General features: G+C 39.2%; 1 long non-coding RNA gene across 2 annotated transcripts in view; it reads right to left on the minus strand.

Annotated features, from left to right (window-relative positions):
* Window positions 1-18,210, minus strand: part of LOC149747966 (uncharacterized) — a 298,930-nt gene that overhangs the window by 73,780 nt on the left and 206,940 nt on the right. For both annotated transcript variants that reach the window (XR_016394885.1, XR_016394886.1), the window contains one exon: window positions 3,627-3,922. This is a non-coding gene — a long non-coding RNA (uncharacterized LOC149747966). The remainder of the gene's footprint in view (window positions 1-3,626; window positions 3,923-18,210) is intronic.

Raw genomic sequence — 18,210 nt, forward strand, 5'->3', positions numbered from 1 at the left:
AAGTCTTGTAGGAGCCAATGCTGGCATGGCGGGAGGCGGAGGGGTGGGAGTGGGGCAAGTTTCCCTACACTACACCAACAGGCAGTTCTCGGGCGCCAGCTGAGTGTCCTACGATTCAACTCAATTCTGACACTTGTCCTCCCGGAGGTAGTGTCAGATTCCACAGGTTAAGGGTTCAATCCTACAAAACTGCCACTCCCCCTGAAACAGCTATAGATCAGGGGTCCCAATGACCCCTCTCCTCAAGTTCCATTAATTTGCTAGAGCGGATCACAGAACTCAGAGAAACATCTTACTTCCTAGATCACTGTTTCATTATAAAAGGCTCTAACTCTGGAACAGCCCAGATGGAAGAGATGCATAGGATAAGGTATGTGGGAAGGGGTGCAGAGCTTCCACGCCCTTCCCCCAAAACTACACATGTTCACCAACACAGAAACTCTCAGAACCCTCTCCTTTTGGGGTTCCATGGAGGCTTCATTCCATGGTCATGATTGATTAGGTCACTGGCCATTCGTGACTGAACTCAACCTCCAGCACTTCTTCTCTCCCTCAGGATCAGGGGGTGTGGGACTGAAAGTTCCAACCCTCTAATCACATGATTGGACTCTCTGGCAACCAGCCCCCATCCTTAGGTGCTTTCCAGGAGTCACTCATGACTAACAAAAGACATTTTTTATTGCTCTCAACACTTAGGAAATTCCAATGGTTTTAGAAGCCCTGTGCCAGAATCCAGACAAAGACCAAATATATATCTCTTATTATAAATCACAATATCACAGGAGTTGATACAGTGGCACACAGGACATGGAAGTTCTGTCCTCTGGGGATGACTTTGATGGGAGGCAGCCTTGCCTGGTGGTTCAGATTAGGCACTGGAACCAGACGGCCTAGGCTTGAATCCTGGCTCCCTTTCTGAAACATTAGGTAAGTTACTTTATTTCTTTTAATCTCAGTTTCTTTATTAAAAATTAAAAAAATAATAAAATGGGAATGATATGGGACACTTCCCTGGTGGTCCAGTGGTTATGACTCTGTGCTCCCAATGCAGGGAGCCCAGGTTCGATCCCTGGTCAGGGAACTAGATCCCGCATGCCACCACTACGACCCCCCACGTGGCAATGAAGGTCCCACGTGCCACAGCTAAGACCCAGTGCAGCCAAATAAATAAATAAATAAAGGGAATGATAATAGTGCCTATCTCATAGGATGACTATAAAGATTTTAAAATTTAGTCAATGTAGAGTACTTAGAAGAGGGTTAGGCTCATAGTGGCATCAACAAAGCCCACTGGGTTCCCGGGGAGGGGGGAATAAGATGGAATCTAGGTGATAAGGTCTTACCTCTTCTTTTGTGCTTGCCTGTAGGGGGCCGAGTGCAGAGGTCTTACACCTAATGTGTTGGATTAGAGTTTCCAGTACGGAATTGATGTTCCTGACACCCCAACTTTGAGACACACGGAGAAGCACTGCACATGACCCCTCCATTCAAGATGGCGGCAGCAGTCTGTGTGCAGAGACGCTGCGCCCAGCGCTTGGATCTGGGGCTCCGCGAGCAACTCGCCCGCACGGGACCCTCGAGAACTCTGCCCCTCCCTCCTCAGACAAGAACCCTATAAAGCAGCCCTACTGATGGTCTTTGCGGGAGCACGTGCTCTACAGCCCGAGCCCACACCTCTCCATTCTTTGATCAAAGAATAAAGCTTTCTTTTGCTTCTCAACTGAACTCGGTCTGGTTCTACTGGCGCAAGTGACACCGGGCAAAAGGATCCTTATCGGGGACTGACTCCAGAGGCAAGTCTAGTAACTATTATTTATTATTATTATCGAGGAGTTTGAAAGAAAGTTAGCAATTAAATCAGCAAAATAATTTTAGATAGTGATAAGTGTTGTGAAGGAAATAAAACAGGATTTTGACAGAGAAAGTGACTGTGAAAGTTATGTTCGATTGGATCATCAGAGAAGGCCTCTCAAAGAGGTGACGTTTAAGCTGATTCAAGCAGATCCGGGGAACAGCACTTCAGCCAGAAGGCGCTGCATTCCAGCCAGAAGGAACTGCAAGAGCAAAGACCATATGGCAGGATCATGCTTGGCATAGTCTACAAAAAGAAGGCAGGCAGTGTGGCCAATCTAGAGAAAGAGTGACAGGTGCTGAAGCCAAAGAGGTAGGCAGAGGCCAGATCATAAAAGTCTGTTGAAGACTAGAAATAGTTTCTTGTTTCTCTCAGTGAACAGATCTTACACAGAACATGGATCCACAAGGCATGAGTAGGTGCAAACAAATGAGGTTAGAGGCTCCCTTCTGTTTTCCCAAATCCCACGTGGAGAAGAAAAGGGATAATCCCCAGCCAAAAAGGGAAGTCGAAGGGTAAGGCTTCTCGCCACTCCAGGTGGGGTACAAGCAGAGATGGAGCGAAGGGAGGTTGGTATGGTAGCTGGAGACCGGATCTTTCCTTGTCTGTAGAGGCAGGGTCCACAGTCCACCAGGGGGGTCTACGTGTAACAGCAAAAGTGTGGCTTGGAGGGTAGCCTGTTGACTCAGGCTGTGCTGAAGAGATGGCCGAGTCCCTCTATAAAGAAGGCAGGGCTTGAGGCAGAGCTGCCCACATACAAGTAACTCCCGGATTCTTTTAAAATTCAGCAAAAAGCTAATCAAACTAAATTCAAACTTCAGTATTATAATCAAATTTCTTCAAGCTTTGTGATTAAGGCTTATGGAGCTTAATTAAGTTAGGGGGTGACCTCCTCCCCAGAAGATTTATTACCAAGAAATATTTGGGTGAAGATGCTTCAGGTGCCATAAGTAGGGTAATCATATAATTTATCATCTAAGTCAGGACATTTCTGAGAGTGAAAGGAGGTGCTATTAACAATAACCCTAGAACAACAGTATAAGCTAAGATTGTCTTGAACAAACTAGGACCTACTAAGGAATTACGTGCCCCTTTCTGAGACAGAGACCAAGGGAAAAACTTGACATTTATTTAAATGAGGTAGGAACAAGCCAGCTGCAGGCAGAGCCAGGGTTGGATTTTTCTTATTTGGGAGCTCTGGTTCCAGACTCTGCCTCTTAACCCCATGTCTTTCTGCCTGTCTGCTTTACTCCATGATCCCTAATTTTAATTATTTGCCTCCTTAGTTGCATGCTGTTGGAACCAAGGGTCTCAGGCGATAAAGTGAGTTGGCTCACCTTAAAATACTCACTGAGATTGGAACACACACCCCTCTTCCCCAAAGATGCTCAGGAAAAGAGCCACTGAAATCAGAGGGTCCTGCACTCATCCTAAATGGGACTGCAATTCCATGGAATAAAGGGATGTTAATCCTGTGTCTGCTGCATTTTGTCAACTAGGAGGAGGCATGTTATCTTCCTCAGCCTTGTTTTACTCATTTGAAGTAACAGGAAACACCATGCATTAATTATCTGGGAGGCAGCCCTGTAGTTTAAAAGGTTTAAAAGGCTGTTCTGGGGTCAGATTCCTGGGTTCAGATTTTCTTGCTTACCACGTGTTAGGTGACTTGGGTGTATTACTTAACCCCTTTATGTTTCAGTTTACCCATCAGTAAGGCGGGGACAGTAGTAACACTACACCAGAGACTGGCCAGTTTTTCACCAAGCCCAATTACCTTGTCTTCTGGCCGCACACGTAGACTGTATTTCCCAGCCTCTCTTGCCAGTTGAGTGTGGCCAGATGTGCTGGCTGTTAGGATAAGAGCAGAAGTGACGGATGCCACCTTCAGGTCTGGCCAGTACAAATCTTCCAAGTGACACTCCACATTCTTTTTTTCTGGATCAAATCAGAGGATCTAACAGAGGACTCCAGGGCCGCAGGGGATGACAGAACCACAGACTGGAAGGTGTCTGAGTCTCTGAATGACCTTGTGGAAGTCCTACTGCCAGGTAGGAGCAACCACTTTGGACCCTGTGTAAAACAGAAATAAACCAGTGTTTATTTTATTGTGTTAAACTAGTGAGAGTTGGGGTGGGGGGTGTTTATTAAAGCATCCTGAATTATCCCAACTAGTATAAACTCTGACCTCACAGGGTTACTTCAAGCACTAAAGTATCCATAAAGTATTGGTGTAAATGTGCTCTCAGAACATAGAAGGAAAAGTACCTCCATGAATCTCTTTTTCCAAATTCTTTGTTACAGCCAGAGGGTAATGTAGACCTCATAGGAAATCATTGTTCTCCATGTAAAGCATCTTACTGTGATTGACAACACAGCCTATCGGTACACAAAAATGGGTGAAAGCAGATTATATAAAATGAGGAGAGCAGCAGGGAGGAAACGCAAACGTGACCTGGGGTCAAAAGTCTGTGCTCCAAGGCTCCTCTCATCCTTCCCAGAGTCCCCAGGACCTTGTCTGCAGTCAAGGCTATAGGATCTCCCAATGTGACTGCACAGCCTTGCTGAAGATTTAAACCTTTGGGATTATTACAACCCATTGTCTTTCTCTGGGGTAGATTCAGGCTCGTTGGCGGTACCCTGTGACTCCTATAACAAGTGGGCTGAGAGAGGACTTTAAAAGTTAGGAAACTGGGGCTTCCCTGGTGGCACAGTGGTTGAGAGTCCGCCTGCCGATGCAGCAGACACGGGTTCATGCCCCGGTCCGGGAGGATCCCACATGCCGCGGAGCGGCTGGGCCCGCGAGCCGTGGCCGCTGAGGCTGCACATCCGGAAGGGGCCACAACAGTGAGAGGCCCGCGTAAAAAAAAAAAAAAAAAAAAAGTTAGGAAACTGATGATATTATATAGAATCAGAGATGTACGCTTAGATATGGAAATGATTCTTGAGAGATGTTTAGATTTTTCCTTTGAAAATCTTTTATTACTGCTATAAAGTCCAAGTCCCAGAAAAACTTCAGAGATACAATTCAGCAAGTAATCAATTAGGATTCTATCCAATAGGAAGATCTTGAACAAAAGAAAGACTAGCGACTTGATAGCTGACTTGTATATTTAATTGTTTCTACACACCCTGCCAAGTTTTCTCTAGACTAATATTGGCAAATAAATCTCTTATATCTTGATTTTACTTTTTTCCAGTTCACCTTCAAGCTCTTGAGATGTTGTGCTCCAACATCATCACTCACCATCTTGTATCTCTAACGACATCACAAATCTTTTTTATGATATAGCATCGTCAGCAGATATACTGCTTGATGACACAGAGAATACTTCATAGCCTTGTAGATAAATAAGCCTATCGGTTCACAGATATTCATACACCCACAGAAACCTCTCATCATTGGAAAATTTCCAGTGTACCAAAACGTGTCTGAAGTAGGAAACGCCCAGAGAAAAAGCCCATTATAAAAGCTCATAACTATCCTACAGATATAATCCCAAGGAAGCCATGGCCACTTGGCTCAGTCCCAGAAGGCTGTCACATTCAAAAATATATAATTCAGATAGGACGTCCGATGTTTATGTACACATTTCAACATCTTTAAAGAGGATACAAGTACATAAACAACAAAACTCATTAAAATCCTCTCTTTCCCTATTTTATAATGCCTCAAGTCTCTGGAAACCTTCCACTTTCCTTCCTCAGAAGAACTGATTATGTTTCTACATCATTCCTTCCAAAAGTTCATCATTTCTTCCCAGAGTCCCCTACCAAAGGATATATACCTTGTCTACAGACCCCTGGACACGAGGGCTCTTCTGTGCTTTTCTTTTCTGTCAAAAACCCATCTGCTTTGCTTTTGGCCTATCTTATCTTCATTCCATCATAAAAGCCCCAAGAATTGCCTGGAATTGGTGGAGCCTTCCTTCATTTGCATGAAAGATAGGGAACTGAGCAGGCCAAGCCAGAACCTTCCTCATATGTTAATTATATTTGTCCCATCACACCTATTAAGTATAAGGCAGTCAAATGATGCCCTAAATGTGTACATGTTGCCTGTACAGGCTCATTTCCAAAGAGCATTCTAATCCAAAAGCAATGCTTTGTAGAAAATGGAGACAACCATTTGCCTCTGGTAAATGATTCAAGAAAGTCCGACATGATAGCACCATCTCTCAAAAGGCTTCACCCAGCTGAGCTTTACATGACATAAAAAGTCCCCATCTGTCGCCTAGTAAAAGAAGAATAGCTTATTCTCCTACTGGGATTAAATTAAAAGATGCAGCCATTCCATCATATTTAGCAGCACTGCTATGTAACACACAAAAGCTTCTGCGGCACTGATTGAAAGGAGAAAATATCATCTGGCTGGTAGAAAGGATCTGTAACTAAAACAAAAGTATTCTCACCCTTGACTAAACATTTACTGTCAACAATCTGTCTTCTGTATGTGCCCAGGAAAACAACACTCCCAAACACACAAATGTTCTATTCATAATAAATCTGCTTTAAGGAATGATTACCTAGGAATAATTTTTTTTTTTTTTACCTTTTAAGCTAAATTCTTTATAAATGAACATCGGGATAAATGTACCTCCCCCAGTAGAGGAGGTCCACAGGCCACTTATGCGGCTGATTTTCAAAGGAGAAAAAAAGAAAGGAAGAGGGATGATTTTCTTAGCCCTTATCATGCTCATTATGTTGTGCATTTCTACAAATAGGTTTCATTGATCCAAAATTAACTGTCTAGGATTTTTACCCTAGGCTTCAACTAAACAAAGGGCATAGGCCTGATTTTCCTCGTGCACGTTTAAGAGCCTTGCTGTGGACAAGGAATCTCTTTTCAAAAATTGGATCAAGTTCATCCAATATAGCTGTTGTTTACAACAACACAGCTTCTCTTTGGATTTTAAGTCTTATTTATGTAAGATCCAAATGTTGGGTAATCTCGGATAACAGACTTGTCTTCCTTGTAACAATATAAATAAAATGTTTCTTTGAACAATAGATAAACATTTTTTTGCTTTACTTCTTAAGCTGTTAGTACCTGCAAAAAGGAGAAATTCCGATCTAAAGTACGTTATTGTTACTTACACAATGTGATATGTCAACTGTATCTCAACAAAGGTAGAAAAAAATGTTAACGTTTTTGCTATTTAGAAAATCGTGATTATAATTTATAATTATCTCAGTTTAAATCTTTCTTATACATTGTCGAAGTGTTTCCTTTGCGAAATAAATCAGGAAAGAAACAGAAAAAACTGTGAAAAACCAATTTCATGAATATTGTTCAAATTTTCTTATTTTCCAATAGCTTGAGACAGTATTCCAAATCTCATTAATTTCTCTTAATGTTAACTATTTCTATATAAAATGGGGAAGTTGTTTGTTACAGGTAAAAGAGAAAAATCAAATTATATATTGTACTTAATAACTTCTTAATTTTGAGGTTTGCTATTCTGTAACCCTATTTTTCATGTACCATTTAAAATTCCTCTGGAAGAATCAACATTGTGAAACTGACTCTACTACCCAAAGCAATCTACAGATTCAATGCAATCCCTATCAAACTACTACTGGCATTTTTCACAGAACTAGAACAAAAAATTTCACAATTTGTATGGAAACACAAAAGACCCCAAATAGCCAAAGCAATCTTAAGAAGGAAAAACGGAGCTGGAGGAATCAGGCTCCCTGACTTCAAACTATATTACAAAGCTACAGTAATCAAGACAGTATGGTACTGGCACAAAAACAGAAAGATAGATCAATGGAACAGAATAGAAAGCCCAGAGATAAACCCACGCACATATGGTCACCTTATCTCTTTTTTTTTTTTGTGGTACGCCGGTCTCTCACTGTTGTGGCCTCTCCCGTTGCGGAGCACAGGCTCCGGACGCGCAGGCTCAGCGGCCATGGCTCACGGGCCCAGCCGCTCCGCGGCATGTGGGATCTTCCCGGACCGGGGCACGAATCCGTGTCCCCTGCATCGGCAGGCGGACTCTCAACCACTGCGCCACCAGGGAAGCCCAGTCATCTTATCTTTGATAGAGGAGGCAGGAATGTACAGTGGAGAAAGGACAGCCTCTTCAGTAAGTGGTGCTGGGAAAACTGGACAGGTACATGTAAAAGTATGAGATTAGATCACTCCCTAACACCATACACAAAAATAAGCTCAAAATGGATTAAAGACCTAAATGTAAGGCCAGAAACTATCAAACTCTTAGAGGAAAACATAGGCAGAACACTATGACATAAATCACAGCAAGATCCTTTTTGACCCACTTCCTAGAGAAATGGAAATAAAAACAAAAATAAACAAATGGGACCTAATGAAACATCAAAGCTTTTGCACAGCAAAGGAAACCATAAACAAGACCAAAAGACAGCCCTCAGTATGGGAGAAAATATTTGCAAATCAAGCAACTGACAAAGGAATAATCTCCAAAATTTATAAGCAGCTCATGCAGCTCAATAACAAAAAAACGAACAACCCAATCCAAAAATGAGCAGAAGACCTAAATAGACATTTCTCTAAAGAAGATATACAGACTGCCAACAAACACATGAAAGAATGCTCAACATCATTAATCATTAGAGAAATGCAAATCAAAACTACAATGAGATATCATCTCACACCAGTCAGAATGGCCATCATCAAAAAATCTAGAAACAATAACTGCTGGAGAGGCTGTGGAGAGAAGGGAACACTCTTGCACTGCTGGTAGGAATGTGAATTGGTACAGCCACTATGGAGAACAGTATGGAGGTTCCTTAAAAAACTACAAATAGAACTACCATATGACCCAGCAATCCCACTACTGGACATATACCCTGAGAAAACCATAATCCAAAAGAGTCATGTACCAAAATGTTCATTGCAGTAGCCCGGAGATGGAAACAACCCGGAGATGGAAACAACCTAAGTGTCCATCATTGGATGAATGGATAAAGAAGATGTGGCACATATATACAATGGAATATTACTCAGCCATAAAAAGAAACGAAATTGAGCTATTTGTAATGAGGTGGATAGACCTAGAGTCTGTCATACAGAGTGAAGTAAGTCAGAAAGAGAAAGACAAATACCGTATGCTAACACATATATATTGAATTTAAGAAAAAAAAAATGTCATGAAGAACCTAGGGGTAAGACAGGAATAAAGACACAGTCCTACTAGAGAATGGACTTGAGGATATGGGGAGCGGGGAGGGTAAGCTGTGACAAAACGAGAGAGGCATGGACATATATACACTACCAAACGTAAGGTAGATAGCTAGTGGGAAGCAGCCGCATAGCACAGGGAGATCAGCTTGGTGCTTTGTGACTGCCTGGAGGGGTGGGATAGGGAGGGTGGGAGGGAGGGAGACGCAAGAGGGAAGAGATATGGGAACATATGTATATGTATAACTGATTCACTTTGTTATGAAGCAGAAACTAACACACCATTGTAAAGCAATTATACTCCAATGAAGATGTAAAAAAAATAATAATAAAGAATTAAAATAAAATTCCTAATATTTTTTGTGAGCCTTTTAAATCACATTATCTGATTTATTTTTGCTTCTTAGAAAGGAGGGCTTTTACCCATTTACTTTGTTACTTATTGCCGCAGCATGTCAAAATCACACCCATTGATACTTAATAAAATTATCTGAAGATAAATTACAAACCATATATGCTGCTCACATTGTAATGAGATGAACAGAGGAATAAACTTGGGTTATCTCTCCAAGTCCTACATTTGGATTGTGCAAGGCTTCCATTAGAATAGTGGATACAGTCTGGAGCCTCACATGCAAAGAAGAGAGCGCTCTGGAAGCAATCCTGAAGGAAAATGACAAACATGTTCAATTACTGGAAAATGGACCAGATGGGGAAAGCAACTGCTCTTGCATAGTGTAGAAAAGAGTTTGTTCACACATGGTTTCCAAGCACATGAAGGGTAGTTATCAAGAGGAAGATAGTTATTCATCCTCCTCTCCTCTCCTCTCCTCTCTTTCTCGAAAAGACTCAAGAAAATATTTACTGAAAATAATTGTATATAAATTTTTTAAAAAATGTTTTGACCAGAGGCTGAGTCAGGTTAAATTTATCACTGGCATTTTTTTAAATAAATTAAAAAACCTTTTTTCACTCTTCTCAAAAAATTTTTATTTTATATTGCAGCATAGTTGATTAATGTTGTGTTAAGTTTCAGGTGTACAGCAAAGGAGTTCAGTTATACATATACAGCTATCTATTCTTTTTCAAATTCTTTTCCCATTTAGGTTATTAGAGAATATTGAGGACAGTTGCCTGTGCTATACAATAGGTCCTTGTGGGTTATCTGTTTAAATATAGCAGTGTGTACATGTCAATCCCAAACTCCCAATCTATCCCTCCCCCCTCTTCCCCCTGGTAACCATAAATTCCTTCTCTAAGTCTGGGCTTCTGTTTTGTAAATAAGTTCATTTGTATCATTTTTTTTTTTTTTAGGTTCTGCATATGAGCAATATCATATGATATGTGTCTTTCTCTGACTTACTTCACTTAGTATGATAATCTCCAGGTCCATCCATGTTGCTGCAAATGGCATTATTTCATGTTTTTAATGGCTTAAAATTCCACTGTGTACATGTACCACATCTTCTTTATCCATTCATCTGTCGATGGACATTTATTTAGGTTGCTTCCATATCTTGGCTATTGTAAACAGTGCTGCAATGAATATTGGGGTGCATGTATCCATTCGAACCATGGTTTTCTCTGGATAAACGCCCAGGAGTGGGACTGCTGGATCATATGGTAGCTCTGTTTTTAGTTTTTTAAGGAACCTCCATACTGTTCTCCATAGTGGCTGTACCAATTTACCTTCCTATCAACAGTGTAGGAGGGTTCTCTTTTCTCCACACCCTCTCCAGCATTTGTTGTTTGTAGACTTTTTGATCATGGCCATTCTGACTGGTGTGAGGTAGTGCCTCATTGTAGTTTAGACTTAGTTGCAGGATACAAAATTAATACACAGAAATCTGTTGCATTTCTATACAGTAACAATAAAAGATCCGAAAGAGAAATTAAGAAACAATCCCATTTACCATCGCATAAAAAAGAATAAAATACCTAAGCATAAACTTACCTGAGGAGGCAAAAGACCTGTACACCAAAAACTATAAGATGCTGATAAAAGCAAGCGAAGATGACACAAACAGATGGAAAGATATACCATGTTCTTAGACTGGAAGAATCAGTATGTCAAAATGACTATACTATGCAAGGCAATTTACAGATTCAATGCAATCCCTATCAAATTACCAATGGCATTTTTTACAGAACTAGAACAAAAAAATTCTTAAAATTTGTATGGAGACGCAAAAGACCACAAATAGCCAAAGCAATCTTGAGAAAGATAAAAGGAGCTGGAGCAATCAGGCTCCGTGACTTCAGGCTATACTACAAAACTACAGTCATCCGCAAGAGGGAAGAGATATGGGAACATATGTATATGTATAACTGATTCACTTTGTCATAAAGCAGAAACGAACACACCATTGTAAAGCAATTATACTCCAATAAAGATGTAAAAAAAAAAAACTATAGTCATCAAAACATTATGGTACTGGCATAAAAACAGAAATATAGATCAATGGAACAAGATAGAAAGCCCAGAAATAAACCTACGCACTTATGATCAATTAATCTACGACAAAGGAGGCAAGACTATATAATGGAGAAAAGACAGTCTCTTCTATAAATGGTGCTGGGAAAACTGGACAGCTACATGTAAAAAAATGAAATTAGAACATTCTTTAACACCATACACAAAAATAAACTAAAAATGGATTAAAGACCTAAATGTAAGACTGGATACTATAAAATCCTTAGAAGAAAACCTAGACAGAACACTCTGACATAAATCGCACCAAAATCTTTTTCGATCCGTCTCCTAGAGTAATGGAAATAAAAAGAAAAATAAACAAATGGGACCTAATTTGTTTGCTTTTGCACAGCAAAGGAAACCATAAACAAAACAAAAAGACAACCCACAGAATGGGAAAAAATATTTGTAAATGATGCAACCGACAAGAGATTAATCTCCAAAATATACAGAGAGCTCATGCAGCTCAATATCAAAAAACCCAGTCAAAAAATGGGCAGAAGACCTAAATAGACATTTCTCCAAAGAAGTCATACAGATGGCCAAGAGGCACATGAAAAGATGCTCGACACCACTAATTATTAGAGAAATGTATGTCACTGGCTTTTTGTACTTCTTTACCAATTCAGCAACCCCAATCTTCTCATTCTGTAAGGCGCCAAAGACTCTTGCTATTTTTTTTTTGCCTTCCCTATCAAATCTATCTCAATAAAAGATCTGATAAAGTAATTCGTATTATGGTAAGTAACTTAGATTAGTAACACTTAAACATATTACTCTTCAATTCAAGGCAAGGAACATTTTTAGAGCTCTCACTGAGAATCAGGCTTTGTTTTGTACATACTATCCAAAAGCTTCCAGAGCTTGTTTTTTTTTTAGCCATTTTTAAAACTGAAATATAGCTAATGTACAATTTTGTGTTAGTTTCAGGTATACAGCAAAGTGATTCATATATCTTCTTTTTCATATTATTTTTCCATTATAGGTTATTACAAGATATTGAATATAGTTCCCTGTGCTATACAGTAGGTCCTTGTTATTTACCTGTTTTCTATATAGTAGTGTGTATAAGTTAAGTTCATATGTATATGAACTTCCTGTTGCCTGAGGAGCTCTGAGCCCAGGACCCAGCATCGTGAAGTTCCCTGTGGAGTTAGGTGGACCACTGCTTCTACTTGTTTCCTTGATTTGGGTGTGTTCTGGGCAAGAGCCAGTGTTGGTGGAATGTAGCTGTTTTAATTTTGGGGCTATGGCTAAAAGAACACTATTTTATAAAGACGAATTGGTAGGTCCTGTGAATAATTTCTGGGAACTGGATGTCTGGCAATTCAAGTGCAACCAGAGGAACTTGAATTTGATTATCCTGTCAATTTGGAATTGAAATACAGGTTTTCTATGATGGAGCTGTCATTCATTCCTGGCCTATCTATAAACCAAATAATTTCTGATGAACTCCATTTGGAGTGTACAGTTTCCAGCTCCTGTGTCTCATCTGATGGATCCTCTAATAACACTGAAAGGATTAATAGCTTAATCAAATCCCCACCTGCTCAACACTGGTTCTTGATACAATACAGATACCGGGCTATGCCCACTTCAGAGAACTCTGGTCAATGTCTTTCTATGGGCCACACAATTACCCCTTCCAAGGAATTTGACTCTTCCTTTCCTCTATGAACTTTAGAAGCTTGTGCTCTTGGACATCCAGCAGCAACACAGAAGTAACCCAATTTAATGATGTCATGTGGCATTTCATTTTTATATATTTACATATATTTCATTCATTTCAATCTATTGTCCTCCCCTTAAGAAGAGGCCATTTGTGTTTTTAACTTTCAACATGGCCAAAAACCATTAAATAAAACTTGACATATTTTATTGTTTAAAAAAAATGAGCTTGGTTTTTAGAGGCAAACTTGCCTACATTTGAAAAAGAGAGAGAAAGCCTTGAGCCAAAGGAGCATAACCTTTGTTGCTATGTAGCATATATACAGTGGTCATGAAACTACTGAATGCTACGCATGTGTCCCCATCTATAAAAGCAGTATTCTTAACCTCACAGATTAAATGGTTAAATGAAATGATGTATGTAAAATGTTGATTTTGTTGTTATTGCTTTTATCTTTACACCACCTTCTAGGTTCAGAAACACTTAGAAGAATATACGTGACCTTTCTGTCCAAAAAGTCAACACGGGAAAAGGAAAAGAGAATGATGCAAGCATAGGTAAGTTTTCCTAACAGGCAAAGTAGGGTTATAAAAGTACATATAACAGTAACATTAATAGTAAATACCATTTTAAGCACTTGCCAGGCACCAAGCACTACGCTAATCGCTTAAGATTATTTTCTTGAATCCGCACAAATCCTAGGAAATAAACGTTATTACCATTCCCTTTTTATAAGTCAGAGTGACTGAGGCTCAGTCCCCAAGGTGACACAGCTAGTAACTGATGGGGCTGGGATTAAACTCAAACTATCTGGCTGCTTAGTCTATACTTAAGTGTATAGTTTCCTTTCCCTGGATCTAATGCTCAGTAAACATATCTCACCCTCTGTTACTACTCATCTCTGATGTGATTTAATTAATTGGATTAAGATATATGTATTTTCTGAGCACTGGACTTTGAATACTATGTACAAGTTTAGTTAAAATAAGTTGTCTTGATTTTATTTATGTTGTCTCTTTGAGTGTATACCTACTTTATTATTTTTTAAACAAACTGAAACTTACAGAAAAATTTCAAAAGCTGTATAAAAACTTTTATCTTCCTGAACTAATTTAACAGTTTGCTGCTGATATGATATGATAATCCCCAAATACTTTATTGGGAATTTCCCCAGGTAAGGTTATTCTACCATACATAATCACAATAAACCATCAAACTAAGGAAATTACATTGATGCATGACAAAAAAGACATCTCCAGACCCCATTGGAGTTTTGCAAATTGTCCCAATAATTTCTTTCAAAGAAGGATCCAGTCCAGAATCACATGCTGCATTTAGTTGCCATGTGATCTAGAGAGTTCCTCAGTCGTTCCTGGATTTTCATAATCTTGACACTTTTGAAGATTCTAGGTGGTCCATTATTTTGTAGAATACTCCTCAGTCTGGGTTTGTCCAATGGTTCCTCCTTATTAGATTTAGATTCTTTGGCAGGAACATCATGGAAGTGATGCTGTGCTCTTCACATTGCATCCTATCCATGTCTACTTGTCCCATCACTGGTGATGTGAAATCACTTGATTAAGGTGTCTGCCAGAATTCTCCTCTGTGAAGCTACTCTTTTTCCCTTTGAAATTAATAAGCATTTTGTGGAAAAGTACTTTGAAACTATATAAATATCACATTCTTTATCAAACTATCAACTTTTTCATTTATTTATATCAGTATGGACTCATGGATATAAATAACTAATGGATTCATTAGTTTTAATCCATTACTATAAATATTTATTCTGATGCTCAGATTGTCACAGGTTTGGCCTGGGAGCTCCTTCAATCTGGTCTAGGTCCTTTTTTTATTTTTAAATACAACTTTTTTAAAGAGCATTTCAAGGTTCACAGAAAAGTTGAGGAAAAAGTTCAGGGATTTCCTACATACCCCCTGCCCCACACATGCACAGTCTTCCCCATTATCAACATCCCTCCCCCGCAGTACATGACTGTCTATGTCCTTATGACATGTCTCCATTATTCTTTGAGCCCATCCTTGTTTCTGGCACATAAATGTGTGCCAGATTCATTTAATACTTTTCCAGCCCTGAACCTGGGCTCAGGAGTTTTTTCAAGATGCCCTGGTTCTTTTTAGTAGAGAATGGTACTTAGAAACAGAGATATTTGTGTTAGGCGTACTCCTTATGAATCCATACGCACATATTTACTTCTATATCTAGCTCCATACTTTGAAAAGCATGAGTTCAAACAGCTATTTCCAATTCCAATCCAATACCATACATTCCTTCTAGTTTTCTCTTTTCATCTTTGTACTCCCTCTTCATTGACGGTGTGGAACCTAGCTGCCATTATCTTTAATGTGTTTCTTATTTGATCAATCCTTCATGTATAACCAATCTCTCATTATTATCACTGCCTCTCCCCTCTGCTGGCACAGATGTCCTCACCCCAAAACTCCAAACCAGGCTCCCCTCATACACATTCCCCCCTCACTCTGTTTGGACTGTGACACCATGCTCTAGACATTCTAGTACCACCTGCCCACCCCAATTCCCCTACTTTGCTCAACCCAATTTAATGAAATTTGGACAGAATTGTTTGGGAAGAGGAAATCAGTGAATGCACAGTCCTTGAACATTTTCATCAAACCACGCAATTCTTTTTATTTGTGGGTTTACTGAAAAAGAATTAGTTCTAAGATAATTAATTCATCCTAAGCTACAATAATTTATGTTGGGCTCAGAGTAAGAGACACTGATTTTATTCTCTCTTTTCTAACTGCAACAGGTAAACATTTCCAGTGGATCTCTTAACTTTTCCTATGAAAAGAACCCATAAAACCACTCAGCAGGCATAACTCATTCACAGTGTCAGTGGTTCTTAAACTTTTTGGAATCATTGAACACATTGGGGATTCTGAAGAAAAATTTGAATCCTTTCATCACTTAAATGTTTGCATCCAGGAACCTTAACTTTGCTTTACTTGTAATAGTTTATTACATACTTACTATATGCTATGGCTCCTCTGACTCTGCTAGATGCTGAGGATACAACAAATTGAAAATAATGCCAGAAGATTCACAGGCAACGTACTACAAACCTCTCTTCTTTATGAAAGGACTTTGGAATACTTCAAGATGACTCCATATTAAAAGGACTTCTACCAAATTCAGAGGGAATAACTTGCACATTGAGTCAGTCGTGCCATTTATGTATAGAAGCAAATCTTAACATATCAACTTCTAAATCATGGATGGGCATAAACATATGAAATACACTCAACCTCATAAGTAATGAGGAAAATGCACCTTAAAATCACAAGGTATGATTACTCACCTAACACATTAGCAAAAATTAAGAGTCTGACACCACCAGTGCTGGCAAGATTGTGGATCAATGGAAACTTCTTACCTACTGTTTGTGAGAGTCTAAATCGGTACAACCACTTCTGAAAACAATTTGACATTTTTAGTAAAGGTGAAGATATATAAACTATAAAACACCAATTCCACTCCTACCTGCATGTATACCCTAAAGAAAATCACAATATACAAGAATATGTGTAGCAGCATTGTTTGCACTACCAGAACAATGGAAACAAACCAAAAGTCCTTCAGTGAAAGAATGAATGAATAAATGTGATGAGATAACATATAGTAGTGAAAATGACTGATCTGCAACTAAACAACATGGATGAATCTTACAAACATGAAGTTGAGTAAAAAAAAAAAATCTGAGAAGTAGTCATGTGGTAAAAATCCATTAATATAAATTTTAAAAAAATGAATCTGTTGTTTGATAATACTTGCTTACATAGTAAAAAGAAAAACCCAAATTCAAGATTGTAATTACCTTGGGGGGAAGAGGCTGAAATCAGATTGGGTAGAGGCCCACAGAAGACTTCAAAGATATTTGTAATGGAATTTGTATTTCTTACATTAATGGCCAATATACAGATGTCAATTTTAATATTTTAAAATTCTTAATTTTTTATACACATGTAAAATATTCTTTTCTTGTTATTAAATATCTAATTTTTAAAAGTTAAAAACAAAGGAGCTGCCTTCTTGAGGTTCATTGCACCATTATAATTTCTACAGGTAATTATTTTACTGCTTGGAGGAGTGAATATTCTAAGGCCAAATATATATGAATTTTTAGACGTTCTTCTTCTTAACCTATTTTTCAGGTAGATAGTTTAACCCCTTCTGCAGGTGAAGAAACAGATTCACAATGTGTAAATCATGGCCCCAGGGTCTTCTGGATGAGTAGAGGTAAGGTGAGAATTTGAAACAGTCTTTCTAATTCTAGGGTCTGTGCTCTTTCTGCTCTACCAAATGCTATGAAAGGTTCCCACATAAATTATCTCATTTGATCCTCTCAATAGTTTTCCAGGTGAGGCACTGATATCTTCATATGTAAAATGAGTAAACTCAGAAGGATTAAATGGCTTTCCCATAGTCTTGGAATACAAGAATTTAAGTCCAAGTCTTCTGACTCCTCAATTCAGTGATTTACTGACCAAGAAGACTGTCATCTTCCCAATGATAATTCTAGAATAATTGAGGGAGGGGGAGGATTTAAATTAACTTGTAATACCATAATCGAACCTCCAGTTATCTAATTAAAATCTTCTGCATCATTTTAGTTTTCTTCTCTCTAATATAAATAACCTCAGTAGGGCTTCCCTGGTGGCGCAGTGGTTGAGAGTCCGCCTGCCGATGCAGGGGACACGGGTTCGTGCCCAGGTCCGGGAAGATCCCACATGCCGCGGAGCGGCTGGGCCCGTGAGCCATGGCCGCTGAGCCTGTGCTCCGCAATGGGAGAGGCCACAACAGTGAGAGGCCCGCGTACCGCAAAAAAAAATAATAATAATAACCTCAGTAACATTTACCAAGAACTATTTTATATTCCAATAGCCTCATAAGTACTGACTAATTTTCTTAGTTCCCAGGTGCCTAGCTCACATGTCCTGTTTTCTAGAATGGGAAGCCCAGTCAGATAAGTTAAATGATTTGCTCAAGATCACAGAGAGTTCTCAGC

This window comes from Delphinapterus leucas, chromosome 11, assembly GCF_059928025.1.
Source record: "Delphinapterus leucas isolate spDelLeu-1000000601 "Yukka" chromosome 11, BTC_Dleu_Yukka2, whole genome shotgun sequence".
Taxonomy (NCBI): domain Eukaryota; kingdom Metazoa; phylum Chordata; class Mammalia; order Artiodactyla; family Monodontidae; genus Delphinapterus; species Delphinapterus leucas.